The 24,025-nt window shown below is 45.4% G+C and overlaps 1 pseudogene; it reads left to right on the plus strand.

Moving 5' to 3' along the window:
- LOC147117563 (uncharacterized) overlaps positions 1-19,014 on the plus strand; it is a 44,205-nt pseudogene extending 25,191 nt beyond the window's left edge.
- The last annotated feature ends 5,011 nt before the right edge of the window (positions 19,015-24,025 follow it).

A 24,025-nucleotide genomic window follows, 5' to 3' on the forward strand; every position in this document is an offset into this window, starting at 1 on the left:
TCACTTGTATTTCAGCACAAGCTTTTAAATGAACAGAAAAGTACTTCAGCACCAGCCAGAACACTCCCTGTAGACTATTCAAACTTTAGCCAAGTATAGGAAAGCTCCAAAATGTGTACAATTGTACCAATAGCCAGAAGAAATAATCCAGCAACTAACTTGTAAATACTTCATGATCCCTTAAAATTACGCTGATGGGGATCCTTCATTCCATTTAATGTCGTGTTCAGCTGTGCGAGGTTAAGACAGGGCGTAATCTGGAGCGTGGCTTTCGAAAAAGGCAGCACTGGTGTCAAATCAACGTTGCACCTGATTTGCGTCATGATCTGCCTGCTCTGCATGCTGCTGGCGGTCATTAGGTTCAAACCCCTTTACCAAGGTGACATCCGGCACACTTCCCGTCGGAAGTGTGCGCACGCATCGCGGACATTTTTGAGTGTTAGATTGCCATGTAGCACCTATAAAATGGGTTCTATGGAGCCCAATTTAGCCCTCTATGTAATCTATACAAGGCAGGGCTATGTTATGACCCAAGTTGCTGGAGGTGCAAATCTGCTTTCTGTTCAATTGTTCGCATCCCAGGGTTATGTCCAGACATGAAGGACTGTGGAAAACTTGCCTTTAGGATACTTTCTTCTATTTTAAGCGCACATATGTTGGAACTGATGCTGTGCATTTTTGCTGATTCTGAGACAAATCTCCCACTCAGAATAAAGCTGCAGTCCTCTTTCTATTGGGAATCCTTTTAGTGACCCACCAATGCAAAATGACAAAATGTATAAAGGGCAGGGAGCAAAGCGAAATATCGTTAATGTATGTGTGAAGTAATGTGGCTGCCAGTTACAAAATCTTGAGTTGTCAAGCTGGTCTCCTTTCTACCCTGCCCTCGCATTTCATTTACACTTTTTTATTTTAATTCACCTTTTCTGTTGAGAAATAAAAAATGATTTATAACTACCAATAGAGCAAAATCTTATAAAAATCATATACAATAAGATATTGTTGGCTTTAAATACCTCTGTGTGATGCATATTGCACTCAGACTGTAAAGCAGTGATAGTGTAAAGATTGCAGATAATGCTGTACTGTACAATGGAAGCTTTTTGGCTGAGGTAGGAGAAATTCATTACATTGGGAGCTTTACCAGACCAGCAGTTAATTGATTGAGCATTGCTGACTGATGGATTGATGAGATGAAGAAAGCAGTAAGTGGAAAGTATGAAGCTGGCCGTGTACTGAAACTGTGATGCCTTGAAATGATTTTCAGATGTACATTCTGTCCTGCAACAGGTTGTGAGCTTAACCTTAAATTGCCTTGACTGAAAAACATTGTGAACCTAAGAATGACTGGTCCCTGCAGTGCTAGTTAGAAATCCTAGTGTATATGTATTTTCTTTCTTTGTTAGTTTGTAAAATATATTCAACTGGATTTTATGGGTCGATGCAAGATCAGCACTCAGATTTTCACAGTAAGTGGGTAGTAATTTCATCATAACAGAAAGTGCACATCATTCAGTTACATGTTAAGTGAATTGAGGCATTAAATTAATTTCTTATTTCTACTATGATTTCAAATTCCAACTGTGAGGTGTGTCGAAAGTGCATCTTTACAGGATACATTGAAAAATAAATGCATGCAATTATCTAGATAAAATTCATATTCTGTATAATATGATCTTGTGACTCAAACTTAATTATTACCACTGAAGGAATAAATAAAATATTTAGGTATCAATAATATTCAAAGTAAAGAAAAGTGTCAATGTGACCCACTGGGCTGTGGAGTGGAATAACCTGTCTATGATTATCACCAGTTCACGAAAACCCACCACTACCTTCCCACGGCAACCAGAGATGGGCAATAAATGTTGCTTTGGCAGTGTCACCCACATCCAGGGAACAAATAAGACAAAAAATAATTCTCCCATGCAAGTTTCCAATCTTGGCTGTGTCATTAGAAGGAGTCTGTGAGTGTAGGCCGGGCACATTGGGCCGAATTTTGCGGTAAGAACAATGGTGAAGCTAACCGCTCACAGTTATTAAAGTGTAAATCCGACAGCAACTTCCAGCGCCATACGTCTGCAGTTAAAGGAGGAGATTAGGAAGTTGCTGTCTGAGTTTCCCTGCTCCTCCACAAGCTTCGCTATATCTGTATCTCACCAAGAGACTCTGGATTAAAATACATGGAATGGCGTGAAATTGCTATACTTACATGATAGACATCTAGTAAACATGCCAGAAAAAGTTAGGGCTTGTCCATTCCAGTGTAAATTAATTTTTAATGGCTTGATAAGTTTTACTTATTTAAAAACAACCTCTCTGTCACTGAAAATTCAGTTTTACAAGAGTGGAGTCTCATTCCTTCAGATTTTAATTATTGTTGGAGATTTAAAAAAATTAAATTAGAATATATTTTTTCACTTTTTCTTTCTGTTTCTCAATCCAATTTTTCTTTCCCTCTCTTTATTTTGCTTTCTGCACCTGATTTGACACTGAATTCACTATTCTAACTGACACTTCCTGGTTCAGGCTTTATGGGGGAATTTTTCGGGGGGTCAGCGGGCATGATCAGTGGCGGGTCGGGTGGGAAAATTTTCCATCCACGCTAGTTTCCCAGATGTTGGGTCTGTCAGCACTGAACAGACCTGACACCAAGCAGTGGGGGAGGCAATTCAAATCATTAAGAGATTGTTAAGAGGCACTTAAATACTATTTTAAGCTTACCTTTCAATTTTACGACTTCCCCCATGGGTTATACACTCCTCGGGGATCACGTCAGCTCAGCAAGTCATGAGTGGATTCAGCATTGAATTATCTGATTACTTGACAGCTGCAAAAGTGGTATAAAAGCTCCCATCTCATAGCTGTTTACTTTCCAAGCTCAGAAACTGTTGCTTACTGCATTTGGAAGACAGATTGAGCTTTCTGCAGCTTTCAAGTGTTTGGAGCCAACTCTCTATCCAGTGCCACCTCATTGGAACAACCTCTCTGACCATTGACAGATCGCTTCTGTCATCTCAACGTTACCTGCCATCTATTATATCAGCAAAACTATCTCATCTTAGTCCTCAGAATCCCACCATGATCAACTGCAACACTAGCAGCATCAGGTACACCAGCAGCACCAGCAACAACACCAACCTTCTCCACAATCAACTGATGCTGCGCAGGACACAGGGCATTAGTACCATAGCCAGATTTACTTCACTTGACATTGTACACCTTGGCTGCCACATGATGCACCAGGTTGGCACCACCCCACACCAACACCATAAAGCATCCCTACAATGCCCAAGCCATTCCTTTCACACTCATCACCATTGCGGGGGATGCCTTTATGTCTCACCATTCACTGCAGCTCACTAAGCCACTTCCAAAGGTGCACACAAATCTGTCCAAGAATGCAAAGTGTTGAAAATAAAGATTTGAATGTTTGACAGCACATTAACAGAAAATTCACATGAACATTGGCTAAAACACCCAAGTGCCTACCCATGTGTGTTGTTAGTTGGTATGATTGGACTAGGATGAGGGTGAGTGTGAGGGGTGACTAGTGAGATGGGGATGTGATAGTATAGATAGAGAGAGAGGGATGGGTGGACATGCAAGGTAAGTTGGCATGAGTAAGGATGTGCAGGAGTAGGGTAGGGAAGGCAGAGTGATGGGGATGTGATGAGTGGCACAGCAGGATGAGATTAAGTGTGGCTTTGTGATCTACTGAGATCATTGAAAGGGTTGTTCCACTGCAGCCTAATGACATCCCTGCTTGTGTCCTCCTGTGCAATGTGCAACTAGGCTGCGTTGATCTCCTTGGGAGGTCTCTTCCACCCATTGGAAGGGAAGAGGACCTTCCTGGGAGAGCCTTGGTGCAGCCATGCACCTCTGTGCCGTGCTTGTCAGTTTTTGCAGCACCTCAATGCTATAGAACATTGACAGCACAACTGTCAAACTAAATCTGCGCATAGTCCCTTTAAGGAAACTGGCTGATGATGCATCATCAAATTATGTCATCAGACCCGCTTCCTTCAATTGGCCGGGAAATGCACTGGGTGGACTTAACAAGCCCAATCAACGTAAGATCACTCTACAGAGCAGGCTGGAGCCAGCAGTAGGGTTGGGACCCGCCACCGACCCCGGCCGCACCAGACACACCTCGGTAGGCAAAATCGCGGCCTATGCTGCTCATTAACAATCTTCAATCCCCTCTTCAATCTTATTGTTTAAGGAGATACACAGTTGCTTACCCCCTGTTCACACAGGTCCCAGATCCCCTGTACAGGGCGCTGCGCTAAAATGGCTTTCTAATCACAGCAAGTTCCAGTGCAAAACCCCATAGAAAGTCTGTGGACAAGTGCCAATCGTTTGCTACTGAGAGCAAAATCTGGCCCAATGTCCCAGAAAGGAAGGAAAAAGCAGCAAGTAAATCATTAGGAACATTCCCATCTATTCCTCCCAGCTGGTCAAGAGAAGCATCGGCAGCAGTCTGGTAGCAGGTAGCCTGAGAGAAAAGAGGGGCGGTTAATCAGATTTTAAAACAGCTGAAAAAGAAGGAAGAAAGTAAAATACAATTGAAAAATAGGACTGAAAATGAATAAGAAACAATTGAGCACAGCATCTCCAGTCTAGGGAATAACAAAGTGACCAGGGTTTGCATGTGGCAATGCGTGTTTGTGGACATCAGATGAGGAAATTATTCGGCCAGTCTATAATAGCCCCTTCAGCCACTCCTTAAAACCTACTTTTACTAAGCTTTTGCTGACCCCCTCCTAATATCTCCTTTGGTTCAATATCTATTTTGTTCCTAAGCCACTGTGAAATGCCTTGAGATTGTTTTAATATTAAATGTGCTATATGAATGCAAGTTGTTGCTGATGTTGTTGTTGTCAGAATTGGAAACTGGAAGGTAAGAAATCCAATTTAAGTTAAAACAAAATTGAGGGAGAACAACAGATAAGAGTGAAGTCATTTGTGCTGCACGGAAAGGCAGTTAATGAGTTTAATATCCTGCAAACAGCTGTTCTAAAAAGATTGAAAGAGGTGAAAATCCTTTGAATAATATGCAAAGATCATCTCAGTGACTCAGTGAAAGTGGTTAAAAAGACTAAAGGAGTAATTTAAGGAAATTACACCTCTGATACAGAGCTTTGCCTGCTTGAAGTGCATACCAGAAAGTTGAGCTCCAACCCCCATCCTGATTTTACATTCATTCGTAAATGCAAAATAGTGGGGAGCGAGCCCAAATTCTCCAAATGTGTTCCCGTGGGAATGGCTTCATCCCAGGAGTGCAATTTTGTAAAATTACCCTTTAAAGGTGTGAAAATAACCAAGTAAAAGAAAGACACATGCAAAAAATCAACTTCAAAATGGAAAGAATGAAGTGAAAGGTAGATGAAAGAAACAGGCAGGGAAATGGGAAGTGGGGGGAGAAAAGTTAATGTCTGAAGTTGCTAATAGCAATGTAAGGAACAGAGGGTCTTTAAGAACATTATTGGCATCAATACCATCCAAAAGTTTAAGTTTAGCCTTTTCTGTTATGGATCCAATATAATAGTGCAGATCTCTGTTCCAGAAAAGCAGTACCAGATGCTTTGAAATATTGGGATGGCTGAGCAGAGAGTAAGACGCATGCAATTCATCAAAGTCAGTGCATTAATTCCAGACTAACATGGCTGGCTCAAATGGTGTTAGTTTTTGAAGGGAAATCTGGTTTACTGCAGACAGCTGGAATGCAAGTAAAGGTTTTAGATTCCATTAAAATGGATCGTCAAGATCAAGCCACACCTTCTGGTTCGACAAGTTGACTGTACTGCGTGGTGCTGACCAGATCATGCAATATCGATGAGAAAGACTTTAAAGGATTTGTCTCAAAAACCTGTCATAAAACCAGAACAAACTCACCTCTCTGTGCAGCTCTGCTAAGATATGTTTAGAGAAGCAAAGTGGAGTCACTCGCCAGGCCTCCGGCTCCTCTGTGTTCACACTGGATCAGCGTTCTGCTGGTGTCAAACTCAAGACAGAAGAGAATTGCGATGTAGTAGCTCATTTTATGCACATGCCAGAGGGAGTGTGTGCTCTTTACCCCTGACTAATGCTGGCTTTGTTCCTGCATGTCAGTAATTGATAGTGGGTGATAGACCTCACCATGGAGCTGGTCCAAGCATATCATGTCATTTGATTCTGGAATTCATCTGTAGGTCAGACTTTAGCTGTATTTATGTTAACCTATAAATGTGGAATCGTATCTATTTCATATTCACTCTGAATTAAATGCCATGTAGTAAACATGGCTTCACAGCGATGGAACAGTTACATTTAAAAAAAAATTGAACACAACCATTTTATTGCATAATTTATTCTAAAACAATTTTAAATTGCAGATAACACTATGAAAAAATTTAAATTATTTCCATTGTTCATAGGTGTGTCCATGTCGGAAGTTTTCATGACACAGTAGTGATTTCACACAAAATAATTCTCACATTTATTAACTAGGCATAAACTTGTCATAAAGGCAAAGCCATTATTGTTTTAATTGGTTTTTCGCCATTAATTATTGTTGACAGTTACTTGGCTACAAAATGTTCCAGCCTTTGTAATTCCAGTTATTGCAGCCCCAATTTGTTACTTGTCCTCCATTCTTTGAAATATATCTTAAGCCAAGGTTTGCACCTCTATGTTTTGGCACTCTTGAAATTGATGTGCGTTGCACCTGTTTTGGTCGCAAAGCATACCAATTTAGCAGTGGGATAGCCCGTGCCCGCGCTCCAGTCTGGGCCTGGCCTACCTGAGTCTGGTGCAAGGAGCATTCCCTGCACCCAGAGCACGCCAGCAGGCCGGCATTATCCAACTTCCACCCCCTACACTGCTGGACTGTGCATTGATTGTGCAAGCAGGTAAAGGTTTTCCAAAGGAGAAAATCTAAAGTCACGAGCTTGAATCCAATGAATTCAAGTCTCATTATGTAACAAGAAAGATAATCTAAACAGTAAAATACACCATGGATTCAGGCTCTCACTCACTAATGACAGATTATGAATACACTGGACTAGCTTTCATAATGCAGCAGCTTTGAATTTCAATCTTCATCTCCCACTACATCCATGAAACTGGTTCTGAATGCTATATTGACAGGCATTCTTCTGTGAGTTCTGCATTAAATAACAGAATGAAAATGAACGATCTGGCACTCATTGCCACAAAGCAGTCATCACTCTAGGCACAGCATCAAGTTCAACTTCACAGGCAGTGACATTGGATCTTGGAATAAAAATAGATAAGATTCTTTCTGTTGACTGCCACATCAATACGTTTCACCGCACTGAGCTATGTGAAAGATGGGTGTCCTTTCTTGTTACCTTGTTGAAAACATTGAGAGAAATTTGGTGACAGTACAGCAGTTTGGTTTGGTATTGATAAATCACAATACAATAAATGTCAGTCAGTTCAACAAATCCCGTTATATGCACCCTTGACTCCGCCCATGCCAAGTGGCGTTTCTCTGCTGACCTTGAAAAGAACATAAGAACATAAGAAATAGGAGCAGGAGTAGGCCATATGGCCCCTCGAGCCTGCTTCGCCATTCAATAAGATCATGGCTGATCATCGACCTCAACTCCACTTTCCCGCCCAATCTCCATATCCCTTGATTCCCCTAGAGTCCAAAAATCTATCTACCTCAGCCTTGAATATACTCAAAGACTCAGCATCCACAGCCCTCTGAGGCAGAGAATTCCAAAGATTCACAACCCTCTGAGTGAAGAAATGTCTCCTCATCTCGGTCTTAAATGGCCTGCCCCTTATCCTGAGACAATATAGGGCTCGATTTTCCAAGCCCCGAGGAGGTGGGTTTGGAGGTAGGAGTGGTGGGAAAATTGCAGAATCGGGGGGCAGGAACCCATCCCGCCCCCAACCCGCCTCCGTGCCAATGTCCCAGGAGGCGGGTACCCGACCTGTGCTGGGAGCCAACTCCCTGAGGCGGGAAGGGGATTAGGGCCAATTAACTGCCTGTTAACAGGTAGTTAACAGGCAGTTTTTTGCCTAATCCCTATTTTTAGCTCTGAAGTGTGGGCTGTCTGACGGCTCCGAACCACGCCAAGTTAGCGAGGCGGACCGTTGGTCTGCAGGGGTTGGAGGGGTCGAGATGTCCATTGCGTAGGTGAGTGATGGGTGCATGTGTACAGAGGTAAGTGTGTGAGGTAAGTGTAAAGTGTTTTAATAAGTTTTACTTACCTTTACTTTCTCCTGCAGGCTTCCTTCCTTCAGTTCTCGGGAGTCCCTCAGCTCACTGGCACAGAAAGCAGAATGGCCGCTGAACTGTCAAAAGCTGCAGCCTCTGCTTTCTGGTCTGGAGAGATCTCTAACTGAGTCTGAGTAGAAGGACTCAAGTTAGAAGACAGATTATCAGTGTTGGACAGCTTCACAGAGCTGTCAAACGCTGATTTTTCATCTGTCAAAAGCTCTTGACAGATGAAATGTCAATCGCTGACGTCACCAGTAACCAGGTGTCCCTTAATTGGCCTGCTGAGCCCGCTGGGCGGGCTTAACAAGGTCAATCAAGGGAAAATAGCGTGGGTTGGCCACAAGTCAATGGAGGCGGAACTACAACCCAAAGAGTGGGAGTCCCGCCTCCAAAAGCTCCCCATTGACAAAATCGAGCCCTATGCCTCCTAGTTCTAGACATTCCAGCCAGGGGAAACAACCTCTCAGCATCTACCCTGTCAATCTCCTTCAGAATCTTGTATGTTTCAATGAGATCCCCTCTCATTCTTCTAACCTCCAGAGAGTATAGGCCCAATCTACACAATCTCTCATCATAGGACAGCCCTCTCATCCCAGGAATCAATCTAGTGAACCTTCGTTGCACCGCCTCCAAGGCACGTATATTCTTCCTTAGATAAGGAGACCAAAACTGTGCACAGTACTCCAGGTGTGGTCTCACCAAGGTCCTGTACAATTGTAACAAGGCTTCCTTACCCTTATACTCCAATCCCCTTGCAATAAAGGCCAACATGCCATTTGCCTTCCTTATTGCTTGCTGTACCTGCATGCTAGCTTTCTGTGTTTCTTGCATGAGGACACCCAAATTTCTCTGAGCACCAACATTTGAAAGTTTCTCACCATTTACATCCTTTTTACATACTTGTAGAAGCCCTTACAATCCGTTTTTATATTTCTTGCTATTTTTCTCATATTCTATTTTTCCCTTTTTATCAATTTTTTGGTCATCCTTTGCTGGTTTCTGAAACTCTCCCAATCCTCAGGCTTACTACTATTCTTTGCAACATTATAAGCTTCTTCTTTGAATCTAATGCTATCCTTAATTTCTTTAGTTAGCCACGGATGGATAACTTTTCCTGTGGAGTTTTTGTTTCTCAATGGAATGTATTTTTGTTGAGAATTATGAAATATTTCTTTAAATGCTAGCCATACCTTTTAATCTATTTTTTCAATCTATCTTAGCCAACTTGTCCCTCATACCTAGGTAATTGGCTTTATTTAAGTTTAAGACTCTAGTTTCGGCATTAGGCAAGTCACTCTCAAACTTAATGTGAAATTCTATCATATTATGATCACTCTGCCACAGAGGATCCTTTACTATGAGATTGCAAATTAACCTGTCTCATTACACAATATAAGATCTAAAATAGTCAGTTCCCCAGTTGGTTCCATGACGTATTGTTCTAGGAAACTGTCCCAAATGCATTCCATGAACTTGTCCTCCAGACTATTGTTGCCAATTTGATTTGTCCAGTCAATATGAAGATTAAAGTCCCCCACGACGAGGATAGAAGTGGTTTCGTAAAAGGGAACTGCATGGCTAAAGTCAACCAAAAAATTCAGGTAGCTGAAAAAAAAAATTCCCCCTCGGGCAATACAGGTCTGCACTTTGGAGTTCAAGCTACATATTGCACCATTCTGGAAGAGTGCACTTCCAGTAAGGAGATTTCAGGGCAAGTGCTCAAGGGCTTGAGAGTGGGATTTCTCAAAGACATTCCGCTATTTATGCTCAGGAGAATCAGGCAGTACTAGAGTAGAGCCAGTCCCATGGGACATGGGATCGTGGGGATCGGGATCAGGGATCACGGGGGTCAGGATTAGGACTAAGGATCATGGGGATTTGGACCAGGGATCATGGGGGTCAGGATTAAGACTAGGGATCATGGGGATCAGGACCAAGGATCACTGGGATTGGGACCAGGTATCGCGGGGATCAGATCCAGGGTTCATGGAGATCGGGACCAGGGATCGCTGGTTTCAGGACCAGGGATCGCGGGAGTAAGGACCAGGAATTGTAGGATCAACACGAGGGATCACGTGGGTCAGGATCAGGATCAGGAATTGCGGGGATCAGGACCAAGACTAGGGATCAAGCGGATTGGGACCAGGGTTCATGGGAATAAGGACCAGGGATCGCAGGGGTCAGGACCAAGACTAGGGATCACGGGGATTGGGACCAAGGACCACGGGGGTCAGGATCAGGACCAGGGATCGCAGGGTTCAGGACCAGAAATCGTGGGGGGCAGGACCAAGATTAGGAATCAAGCGGATTCGGACCAAAGATCATGGGAGTAAGGACCAGCGATCACGGGGGTCAGGACTAGGGATCACGGGGTTCAGGGCCAGGGATCATGGGGGTCAGGACCAGGGATCATGGGGGACAGGATCAGGACTAGGGATCACAGGGATCGGGACTAGGAATCGCGGGGGTCAAGGCCAGGGATCACGGGGATCTGGACCAGGGATCACAGGGATCGGGACCAAGCACCACGGGGATCAGGACCAGGACCAGGGACCACGGGGGTCAAGGCCAGGGATCACGGGGATCAGGACCTGGGATTTTTGGGGTCGGGACCACAGATTGGTGGGGTCAGGACCAGGGATCATGGGGGTCGGGACTAGAGATCGTGGGGGTTAGGACCATGTATCGCGGTGGTCTGGTCTAGGGAATCATGGTGATCAGGACTAGGGATCATGGAGATCGGATCCAGGGATCGCTGGTTTAGGGACCAGGGTTTGCAGAGGTCAGGTCCACAGATCGGGGGGTGGGGAGCACGGCTCACGTGGGTCGGGTCTAGGGATCACGGTGGTCAGGACTGGGGATCACAGGGCTCGGGACTAGGGATCGCGGGGATCAGGACTGGGGATCACAGGGCTCGGGACTAGGGATCGCAGGGATCAGGACTAGGGATCACAGGCATTGGGACTGGGGATCACAGGGCTCGGGACTAGGGATCACGGTGATCAGGACTGGGGATCACAGGGCTCGGGACTAGGGATCACGGGGATCAGGACTGGGGATCGCAGTGGTCGGGACCAGGGATTGCGGGGATCAGAACCACGGCTCATGGAGATCGAGACCAGGGATTGTGGGGATCAGAACCACGGCTCATGGGGATCGGGGCCAGGGATTGTAGGGATCAGAACCACGGCTCATGGGGATTGTAAAGTCTGTGGGTTGTGCAGTTAATAAATACACAGACTTCAGAAGTAACAAACAAACAGGTCTTTACTATTCGAAGGTCCGGGCGAATCTGCCCCAGCAATCCTGCTACAACACTTATATACTGGTGTGGTCACTATTGGTATTACAGTATACAGAAGCCAAACAAATAGTACCACACCAAAAGTAGTTCCCTTAAAGGTGAACGGTTACATTCAATAGTTCCCTTAAAGATAGACGGGTACATACACTACAATCCTCCCTTTTTAGCTTATTACTTACAGAGTCCCCGTTAAACATACATATCTTCAACTTCCTATAAAACAAATTACAGATATAATCTCGGTGGAATCAATGTCATATAAAACAATTTACAAATATAATCCCGGTGGAAACAGTTCACAGGTTCAGTCTCTGCGGAAACAGTTCATAGATTCAGTCTCTGATCTTGACTCGTTCCGAACAACATTTCTTTGGTGTAGCCGGTTCACCTGGCTAGCGTGACTCCTCCATAGCCTTTTTCTTGACGTAACAGCTTGAACTTTCGTCCTGTTGAACCAGCAGTGCGGACTTTTACAACCAACTGGCTGTCTTGACATTTTCCAGTTTTTCAACTAATTTAGCTCCTTTCGTAATGTCCCGCCTGGAATGGTAGAAGTGCTAATATTTTAGACAGTTATTATCTTCTGCTTCTTTTTCTTTTCTGCCTTTTTGAAACTCTCGGAGCTCCTTTCTCGGCTGCCAGCTGTAGCGCCACTAACTCTCTATGTTCCTTAGATCTTAAGTGCTTCATCCGGATTTCAGCACTTTGAGAGTTTTCATCACAAGCTGGGCAGACCACATCCTCATAATATTCAGTGTCACTCAACAGGTCATGGTAATATTCAGGTTCGTCCTGAGTTAGGCCAGCGAGAGAGACTTCTTCTTCCTCCTCACCCGTCTGGATGTTAGCTGACGGTGGTTCCTTCCCTAAACATCTTTCTTGAAAAGCCTTCTTCATGCCTTCATATTCATCCCGCTCTTCCTGGGTTATCTGCCATTCCTTCACGACGGACCTCATTTGTGAGTTCAATACCTTCCTTTCCATCGGTAATTGCGTTATCAGGCTATTTAACCCTTCTACTGAAGTAACGGTTTCCACCTTCTTCTGTCCACCTTGACGTGATTCAACGTACTTTTGGCATCCTTGTAAAATTTGTGTTGCCACCTCAGCTATCTCTGTGACTTTTGAGAGCTCCGAACTCATTCCCCCTGAAGATTGAAGCTCGTGTTCAGATTGTTCCCCTTGCAGAGTCTTGTCCTTCAGCATATGAAGGAGTTGGCCGACCGTTAACTCTTCCCTGGGAACACGGTGGATCAGAGTCTTCTCCATTTCATCCACCTCTTTCTCCAATACTTCCACCTTACGTTCCTCTTGAACTTTGGCTTTCAGCGCTCGGAAAAGTTGCGCCCTGATGCTCTCTAGTTCATGCTCAGGGACCATTCTTACAGTGTCCTGTTCTTCCACTGAGAGGATTCCCAGTTGAATCTGTTCTTCAAGTTGTTGAACCTCGGTCATTGCCGCCTCATATTTGTCTTGGGTGTCCTTCAATGTTTTTATAAGTTCTTGGACATCCTGTCTTTCATGCTCTGCCATGATTTTCACCTCTAATTGCTCATCTATGGATGGAGCTTCTATCGATGAGTCTGTCTTGGCCTTGAGCTCATCAAGAATTTCCTGCAGCCTTTGGACTTTTTGCTCATGTTCAACCTTTAGTTGTTCATATGCTTCTACTGAAACTAGCTTTTCGGAGGCTGCCGAGTTAACCCCCTCCAAAATTGTAGCCTGGGCCTGTTCATACTGTTCTTTCAACTTCTCACACTCTGCTTGTATGGAGTTGTAAAGAAGAACTGGAATAAAATCCTGGCTCCCTGAAGATTCCTCTTCCTTTGGTTCATTCTGTAAATATTCTAGTTCCTGAACAGCATCAGGGGAATGTGATTGGTATTTGGCCATGATGGCTCTATGGTCGCTCTCTGCTTGAGCTAGCTGTCTCTGTAGTCTTTCCAGGTTCCCCCATTCGGTGTCCCAGAACTTTTCCATATTGTTCATCTCCTGTACGAGACGGTCACTCAACTGTTCTAATTGTTGTCGTACTTTGACATAAGTTTGCGTCCGAGCTCGGTGTTCTTCCGTCATGGATGAATCCTTTGCTTGAACAGGCTCAGAATTCTCTGTCAACCTGGAGTTCTGCTCTGCAGCTTTATTCTTCTTGGTACCATAAGTCCTTCTGCATGTCTTCGTTTTCTTTCCCATCGTCGGCAAGTCCCTTTTAGCCTTGTCTTCCATTTTCGACTTGGTCTTATCATCATCCATTTCAGAATCTGAGCTAATAGCTTGCACCGAGTCCTCCCTCATTATGGCTTTTAGGTAATGCCATTCCATGTCTATTTTCTTAATCCACTCCCGTCCTAGAAGTGGTGGTCCTCCCTCAGGTAATACGCACAAGCTCATTCTTGGGTGTTCTTTACCCCTATCTCTCACCTTGACTCTTATTTTCCCCACGGGGTATACGTTATGCCCCGTGTATGTCTGTAATACGAACTTGGTATTTCTTAAAGGTATGTGAGAGAATAGCCGGTGGTAGTCCCTTCGGTTGATGACTGATAGAGCTGATCCAGTGTCCAGCTCCATTCTTACTTGGACTCCAGCTATTTTTAGTATGACCCAGATGGCCTGTAGATCCGTTTCTTTACCCACATTGTGGATTCTCAGACTACCCAGCTCCTGGTTGTTTGGGTCTGAGTCTGAATTCTGTTCGTCTGAACTCTTCTCAGCCACCTTGTGTACCTTGTTGTACTTTTCTGGTGGTGGCTTCCTTTGATTATTGGTCTTTTTCCCGGACCGGCATACCTTCGCGATGTGACCCAGTTTGCCACATTTCCTACACTCTTGGTTCTTAAACCAGCATTGATTCTGGTCATGCGTTGTCTTCCCACAACGGTAGCATTTTGTTGTGCTTGAAGTAATTTGGTCCACCCCGAGTGCCGCCGCCTTTAGTTGCATTTCCGCTGTTCCTTTCGCTGCGGCTTCGTGCGATGCAGCTATAAGGACAGCCCTGTCCAGTGTGAGGTCGTTCTCTTCCAGTAATCGCTTCTGCGTCCCTTCTTTGGACAATCCGCATACGAACTTGTCCCGCAGCGCTTCTGTCAGATTCCCTCCGAACTGGCAGTATTTCGCTAGCCTATGCAGTTCGACCAAGTATTCCGCATTGCTTTCATCTTTCTTCTGCGTTCTTGCGTAGAAGTTGAATCGTTCAGCCAGCATCAGCGGTGTGGGGTTCAAGTGGTCCTTCAGCACAGCCACAATCTCTTCGAAGGTCTGATCCGCTGGTTTATTTGGTGCTATTAGATGCTTCAAGAGCCCGTATGTTTTTGCCCCCATCGAGTTTAGCAATGTTATCGCCTTGTCGTCTTCCTCTATTTTGTTGGCTTCGCAATAGATCTCTATGCGTTCCACGTACGTGGCCCAGTCTTCTATTTCAGAATTAAAGTCGTTAATATTCCCTCGCTTAGGCATCTTTCTTCCCTTGGGAGCAGCACCAGTATTTCTTTAAGTATTCTTATTTATTTATTTGTTTCTAAGATGGCGGTTTTCCCGCGAAATCGGCGGTTTCCCGCTCTTTCCTTCTCTCCCCGCCCACTTCAATGGCAGTATGTCAATCAAGATGGCGGTTTTCCCGCGAAAATGGCGGTTTCCCGCTCTTCCTTTCTCGCCCCGCCCACTTCAATGGCGGTTTCCCGCTTCTGGCGTCTTCTCCTCCTAATGGCGGCTTCCCGCGTTTCTTCCCGGTGGAAGGGGTACGCTTCCCCCACAGCGGACAGGTTCAGCCGCTGGCTGGCTACCGCACAGCTCCCCTTACTCGGCTATGTCTTTTCCTCCCGCCCGCACGGCTCTACCGGCGCTGGGTACACCCCGTTAACGGAGGACAGTTCAGCCGCTGGACTGGCTCTCGCGCAGTCTCTCACCCCGTTTTCGGCTGTGTCTCTCACCCACTCCCGCACGTTCGGTTTTGCCGGCTCTGAGTACCCCGTTGGTGGAGAACAGCTCAGCCGCTGGACTGGCTCCTCGCAGTCTCTCTCTCCGCACCCGGCTCTCACCCGCACGGTTCCTGTTCGCCTCCCCAGCCCTCTCGCAGACCGGTGTTTCCCTCCCCGGCTGCGGCTGGGTTTCTCTTCCCGCGCCTACTCGCAGGCTCAGCGCTTCGTGGCTGCGGTCGCTGCCCGGATTGTTCCCGCCGATCGCGGTCCGGCTGTCACCCGACGCCGTTGGACCCGACTTTTGGCCGGCACAGCTCCCCTTCGACCGAGGTCGAGTGCTCTGCCCTTATCCTCCGGATACTTCTACACCTTCCCCTACTCACAGTCTCTTCGGCCGTCTTGTTTCTTGCTGGTCGGCTCACTCCGCACCGTGGCAGAAGGGTAGTCAGTGCCTGTTGCTGATACAGCTTTTGTTGTTAGTCTTCCTGCTTTCTGTTGTTGCAGCCTCGTGTTTTCTTTTGGTAGCACGACGAGGGCGGTTGTCTCTCTTCGACGCTCTTCATTGCTTTTGGTAATCTTGCCGCAGGGTACGATCGGACTCGTCGCCACTGTAAAGTCTGTGGGTTGTGCAGTTAATAAATACACAGACTTCAGAAGTAACAAACAAACAGGTCTTTACTATTCGAAGGTCCGGGCGAATCTGCCCCAGCAATCCTGCTACAACACTTATATACTGGTGTGGTCACTATCGGTATTACAGTATACAGAAGCCAAACAAACAGTGCCACACCAAAAGTAGTTCCCTTAAAGGTGAACGGTTACATTCAATAGTTCCCTTAAAGGTAGACGGGTACATACACTACAGGGATCAGGGCCAGGGATTGTGGGGATCAGAACCATGGCTCATGGGGATCGGGGCCAGGGATTGTGGGGATCAGAACCACGGCTCATGGGGATCGGGGCCAGGGATTGCGTGGATCAGAACCACGGCTCATGGGGATCGAGACCAGGGATTGCGGGGATCAGAACCATGGCTCATGGGGATCGGGACCAGGGATCACGGGGGTCAAGGCCAGGGATCGTGGGGGTCGGAACTAGGGATAACGGGAATCAGATCCACGGCTCATAGGGATCGGGACCAGGGATTACGGTGGTCGGGACTAGGGATCATGAGGGTCAAGGCCAGGGATCATGGGGGTCGGGACCAGGGATCACGGGGGTCGGGACCAGGGCTCACAGAGATCAGGACCAGGGATTATGGGGATCGGGACTATGGATCACGGGGATCGGGACTAGGGATCACAGGGATCGGGACCAGGGATCACGGGGATCGGAACTAGGGATCACGGGGGTCATGAATGGTGGTGGACAATTAAATGTCCCCCTCCTCAATGATGGCAGAGCCCAGCACGCGAGTGCAAAAGACAAGGCTCATGCATTTGCAACCATCTTTATATAGGATTACATAGGATATATGGCACAGAAACAGGCCATCCGGCCCAACCAGTCTATGCCGGCATTTATGCTCCACACGAGCCTCCTCCCGTCTTTCCTCATCTAAAGCTATCAGCATAACCCTCTATCCCCTTTTCCCTCATATGCTTGTCTAGCCTCCTCTTAAATGCATCTATACTATTCGCTTCAACCACTCCCTGTGGTAGCGAGTTCCACATCCTCATCACTCTTTGGGTAAAGAAGTTTCTTCTGAATTCCCTATTGGATTTCTTGGTGACTATCTTATATTGATGGCCTCTAGTTATGCTCTTCCCCACAAGTGGAAACATTCTCTCTCTATCCACTCTTATAAAAAAATTTCATAATTTTAAAGACCTCTGTTAGGTCACCCCTCAGCCTTCTTTTTTCAAGAGAAAAGAGAACCAGCTTGTTCATCTTTTCCTGATATGTATACCCTTGCATTTCTGGTATCATCCTTGTAAATCTTCTTTGCACCCTCTCCACTGCCTCTATATCCTTTTTGGCTGCCGCATTTCCCATATTACAACAGTGACTCCACTTCAAAAATACTTCATTGGCTGTAAAGTGCTTCGAGATGTCCGGTGATCGTGAAAGGCACTATATAAATGCAAGTCTTTCTTTTATAATATGGTGACCAGAACTGTACACAGTACTCTAAGTGTGGTCTAACCAAGGTTCGATACAGGTTTAGCATAACTTCCCTACTTTTCAATTCTATTCCTCTAGAAATAAACCCTAGTGCTTGTTTTTTTTATGGCCTTGCTAACCTGTGTCACAACTTTTAGTGATTTGTGTATTTGTACTCTGAGATCCCTTTGTTCCTCTACTCCACCTAGACCCGCACCCTCCAAGTGATAAGTGACCTCCCTATTCTTCCGACCAAAATGTAATACTTCACATTTATCTGTGTTGAACTTCATTTGCCAATTATATGCCCATTTTGCAAGTTTATTAATGTCCTCCTGTAACTTGTTGCAGTCCTCCTCAGTATTGACTATCCCCCCCAATTTGGTGTCATCTGTGAATTTAGAAATTGTGTTTTAGATTCCTAAGTCTAGATCGTTAATGTAAATTGTGAACAGCAGTGGTCCCAGCACTGATCCTTGTGGAACACCACTACCCACCTTCTGCCACTGTGAATAGCTACCCTCTACTCCTAATTTCTGCTTTCTGTCCTGAAGCAAGCCAGCAATCCATTCTGCTACTTGTCCCCTGACTCCGCATTCTCTGACCTTGTTCATCAGTCTATTATGGGGTACCTTATCGAAGGCCTTTTGAAAATCCAGATAAATTACATCTACTGCATTACCATTATATACTCTCCCTGTTACCTCTTCAAATAATTCAATAAGGTTGGTCAAGCAAAACTTTCCCTTTTGAAATCCATGTTGACTATTCATTATTATATTTTTAGTTTCTAGATGTTCTCCTATTTTCTCCTTTAGTACGGATTCCATTATTTTTCCTACCACCGATGTTAAGCTGACTGGTCTATAGTTCCCTGGACATGTTCTATCCCCCTTCTTAAATATAGGTATTACGTTAGCTGTCCGCCAGTCCTCTGGCACTACATCTTTTTCTAAAAAATTATTAAATATGCGTAGTAATGCCTCTGCTATCTTTTCCCTGGATTCTTTTAAAATGCGTGGATGCAATCCATCCAGACCAGGAGTTTTATCCTCTTTGAGTTTGATTAATTTATTTAATATATCCCCTTTTTTATTTTAAATGCACTTATCTCATTACTAATCTCATCATCCAATGTCATGTCCATCTGTTCTATCTCCCTGATAAGTACCGAAACATAATCATTATTTAATATTTCTGCCATCTCTCTATCATTACCTGTGGTATTATCCTGACTATCCCTTAAAGGCTCTATACCCATCCCAACCTTCCTTTTTTTATTGATGTGCCTGTAAAATATTTCACTATTTTGTTTTATGTTCCTTGATAATTTAATTTCATAGTTCCTCTTTGCCTCCCTAATTGTTTTTCTGACTTCTCTCCTACTCTTTTCAGCCAAAAGTGCCGAGCGCATGATCCATCTCATCCTCCACCTGAGGTTGCTACCATAAGAACATAAGAAATAGGAGCAGGAGTAGGCCATTTGGCTCTTCGAGCCTGCTCCGCCATTCAATAAGATCATGGCTGATCTTTTACCTCATCTCCACTTTCCTGCACTATCCCCATATCCCTTGATTCCCTTAATATTCAAAAACGTATTGATCTCTGTCTTGAATATAGAAAGAAAGAAAGACTTGCATTTATATAGTGCCTTTCATGACCACCAGACGTCCCAAAGCACTTTACAGCCAATGAAATACTTTTGAAGTGGAGTCACTGTTGTAATGTTGTAATATACTTAATGACTGGGCCGCCACAGCCCTCTGGGGTAGAGAATTCCAAAAATTCACCACCCTCTGAATGAAGAAATTTCTCCTCATCTCAGTCCTAAATGGTCGACCCCTTATTCTGAGACTGTGACCCCTGGTTCTAGACTCCCCAGCCAGAGGAAACATCCTCCCTGCATCTACCCTGTCAAGCCCTGTAAGAATTTTGTATGTGTCAATGAGATCACCTCTCATTCTTCTAAACTCTAGAGAATATAGGCCCAGTCCACTCAATCTCTCTTCATAGGATAATCCCCCCATCCCAGGAATCATATGGTGAACCTTCGTTGCACTCCCTCTATGGCAAGCATATCCTTCCTTCGGTAAGGAGACGAAAACTGTACACACTACTCCAGGTGTGGTCTCACCAGGGCTCTATATAATTGAAGTAAGACGTCTTTACTCTTATACTCAAATCCTCTTGTAATAAAGGCCAACATACCATTTGCTTTCCTAATTGCTTGCTGTACTTGCATGTTAACTTTCAGTGATTCGTGTACAAGGACACCCAGGTCCCTCTGAACACCAACATTTCCCAATCGCTCACTGTGATAAAAATGATAACATCCGGGAAGTTATGTCATCACTTCCTGTGAACTATGAACTATGAACTGTGTACATACCTCACTTCCTGTCATATGTCACTTCCTGTTGGACTGGTATAAATACTGGTCTGTTCAGTATTGTAAGAGGCTTCTACCAGAGGCATGGTAAAGACCTCTCTTGTGTATATAGTGTGTTTATAAGTTACTTAAAGCTTACTTTAAAGTTACTTGATGGTAAGTCTCCTTTTTCTTACATCAATTTAAGTAACTTAGTATTTACACTGACAAATACTAGACCTTCAGACAAACTCGGAAGTTAAGGATCCAGGGAACCACCCATCATGGAGAAAATCCTTAGACCTATTCGTCTGGACTTGGACCCGAATACACCAGCAGCTGGCAGGGTATGGAAGCATTGGTATCGTACTTTTGAGAATTTTCTGGATGAATGTAAAGCGGATGCTCCTGCTAAATTGAAGATACTTGTCAATTATGTGACCCCAAAAGTGTTCGAATATGTTGATGACTGGGATAGTTACGAAGAGGTGATTCGGGCACTTAAGAAACTGTATGCGAAGACCCCAAATGAGGTCTATGCTAGACATCTACTGGCCACAGCCCGACAAGGGCCAGGGGAATCAATTGACGAATTCCTGCAAGAACTTCGCAGGCTCAGCGTAGATTGTAACTTTCAGGCAGCCTCAGCTGAGCTGTACTGCCAAGAAATGATTCGTGATGCTTTCATCTGCGGGATTGCCTCTCCATTTATACGCCAGCGTCTACTAGAAAGTAAAACACTTGAGCTACAAAAAGCTTTTGACCTAGCTTGTTCACTGGATTTGGCAAAGAGAAATGCAGACCTCTATCAGCTGCCCAGATCTCGATCTGCTGCTGTAGCTGCAACCAGACAATTCAAGCGGTCTCAGGTGAACCCTATCATGGGGGAATCTAATTCTGATAATTCTGATGAAGAAGAGGAGGACGATCCCACTTTAGCAGCCTCTTGGCAATCTAGGAAGGAATGCTTCTTTTGTGGAGATGCTTTTCACCCTAGGAAAACCTGCCCTGCTCGCAATGCAATCTGCAGTTATTGCGGGAAAAAAGGACACTTTGCTAAAGTTTGCCTATCAAGGGCCTCTACGAGGGCCAATCCAGCTAAGGCCTACCGAACTGCCCCAATTAGGGCCTATCAAGATGCTCCAGCTAGGACCTATCAAGCTTCCTCTCGAGCTCTCTCCCGAAGAAGCACACCGAGAGTTTTAGCCACTCTCTGTGCAACGACACCAATTACAGCTGCTTGCCCACAGAACCTGTCTCATGCAGCCACAAAAATTTCAATTAAAGGGCATACCTTAGATGCCTTAATTGACTCAGGAAGTACTGATAGTTTCATTAAGGAACAGATTGTTGCGAAATTGAAACTACATGTCTTCCCATCGGACCAGGCAATTGCGATGGCCCAGTCATCACTTAATACCAGAATCTCCGGCTTTTGTGTTGTTGATATGACACTTCATGGTCGTATGTATCCCTCCACCCGACTTTCGGTGCTCAAAGACTTATGTAGTGATCTCCTCTTAGGGCTGGACTTCCAAAAACAGCATAAGAAACTCACCATTGAGTTTGGTGGATCCAAACCCGGACTTACTATTTCTAATATACCATCTAAATTACCATTTTGTGCATTATCAGCAGCTTCACTTGATGAACCCTCATTATTTGCCAGTATTCCGCCTCAATGCCAACCGATAATAACGAAATCGCGGCGCTTTAATCAGGAAGACCAATCTTTTATTGCGGCTGAAATCTCTCGACTTCTAGCAGAGGATATCATTGAACCATGTTCGTCGCCCTGGCGGGCTCAAGTCGTCATTGTCAAGAACCCTCTAAAGCCTCACAAACAGCGACTATGCATCGATTATTCGCAAACCATCAATCAATATACCGACTTGGACGCCTACCCATTGCCACGCATTGATGATATGGTTAATAAACTGGCCGAATACAAAGTGTTCTCAAGTTACGATTTAAAAAGTGCCTATCATCAGTTACCCTTGAAGGTCTCAGATAAGCAGTACACAGCCTTTGAGGCTAATGGACGGCTGTACCAATTTCGTCGCCTCCCATTCGGGGTTACTAATGGAGTGGCTGTCTTTCAACGGGCAATGGATGGCCTGGTTAAGCAGGAAAACCTAAGGGACACTTTTCCCTATCTTGATAACATTACCATTGCAGGTCACGATCAACAGGAACACGACTCCAACCTCCAAAAATTTCGGGATGCCCTCCATCGCCGTAATTTGACCCTGAATGAATCCAAATCTGTTGAGTCGCAACCGACCATCAACATCCTTGGCTACTGCGTAGGCAATGGTATCATTAAGCCAGACCCAGAAAGACTTCGCCCGCTCCAAGAGCTCCCGTCACCTAAGAATCCGGCTTCTTTACGTCGGGCTCTCGGTCTGTTTGCATACTACGCTAAATGGATTCCTCATTTTTCGGACGAAATCCAACCCTTGCTGCATGCTAGATCATTTCCACTGGGAACAGCGGCTGTTGCAGCCTTTAACCTTCTCAAAAAACAGTTGGAGAAAGCGGCTCTTCACTCCATTGATGAGAATCTCCCTTTCGTGGTTGAATGTGATGCCTCGGAGGTGGCGATCTCGGCTACTCTGAATCAGGAAGGTCGTCCTGTAGCATTTATGTCCAGGACCTTACAAGGTGCCGAGCTACATTATCCTCCGGTTGAGAAAGAAGCCACAGCCATCATAGAGGCAGTACGGAAGTGGAACCATTTTCTAGCTCGCCAGCACTTTACATTGATCACGGACCAACGATCAGTCGCCTTCATGCTCGATAATCGAAAACGAACCAAAATTAAGAATAATAAAATACAACTTTGGAGGATGGAACTGGCCTCTTTTGGTTATACCATTCTCTATCGGCCTGGCAAGGAGAATGTGGCCCCGGACACCCTCACACGGGCATTCTGCTCCACTATGTCATCCTCCACTCTCATGGATGTCCACAATGGTTTGTGTCATCCTGGCGTTACGCGCATGCTACATTTCGTACGATCACGGAATCTCCCTTTTTCCACTGGAGATGTAAAGAAAATATGCTCAGAATGCCGGCTTTGTGCGGAATTAAAACCTCAGTTCTTCCGCGCCTCAGATGGTATACTCATACATGCAACCCAACCGATGCAACGACTTAGCATCGATTTTAAGGGCCCAGTGCCCTCTTCAACTCGGAACACATATTTGCTCACCATGATCGATGAATATTCACGTTTTCCGTTTGCCTTCCCCTGCTCCAATACGCTGGCGTCCACAGTAATCTGCTGCCTTGAGCAGGTATTTTCTTTCTGTGGCATGCCGGCTTATATTCACTCAGATCGTGGTCCATCCTTTATGTCAAGGGAACTCAAGGACTACCTCTCAGAACGGGGAATTGCTACAAGCAAAACAACACCATACCATCCCATCGGAAATGGGCAGGTAGAGAGGTATAACGGTATCAACTGGAATTCCGTACGTCTCGCTTTAAGATCTCGGGGCCTACCAGACCAGCAATGGGAAACAGTGCTTCCGGATGCATTGCACTCTATACGGTCCCTGCTTTCTACAGCCACAAATACTACACCTCATGAGCGGTTCTTTGGATTCCAGCATCGCTCATCTCATGGGACATCACTCCCGTCATGGCTAACTACTCCTGGACCTGTATTACTCCGAAGATACGTTCGGACGTCTAAAAATGACCCTCTTGTAGACGAGGTCGAACTAACCGATGCCAACCCCACCTATGCAAACATACGATATTCCGACGGCCGAGAATCTACCGTATCATTACGGGATCTGGCTCCCTGCCCACCAGGACCTAGTGGGACATCGGGTGATGGCATTTCACCAGGAAACTCTTGGGACCTATCGGGTACCCCTCTCCAGGATCCTGATCGGACACCAACTAGCTTGGTGCCGGTAGAACCCCGTGCTCAAGGTTGCGACCCTCCCAGTACCGCGCATGAAAGTACTGATCCGCCACAGACCAGCTCTGCACCTCCCTCTGAACAGAGGCAGTCCGACTTTGAACCTATTGGGGCTCGTACTCGAAACCATGATCTCCCCGACCCTTCACAGGGCAATCCA

This window comes from Somniosus microcephalus, chromosome 5, assembly GCF_052327205.1.
Source record: "Somniosus microcephalus isolate GS21.2 chromosome 5, FLI_Smic_1.0, whole genome shotgun sequence".
Classification (NCBI taxonomy): domain Eukaryota; kingdom Metazoa; phylum Chordata; class Chondrichthyes; order Squaliformes; family Somniosidae; genus Somniosus; species Somniosus microcephalus.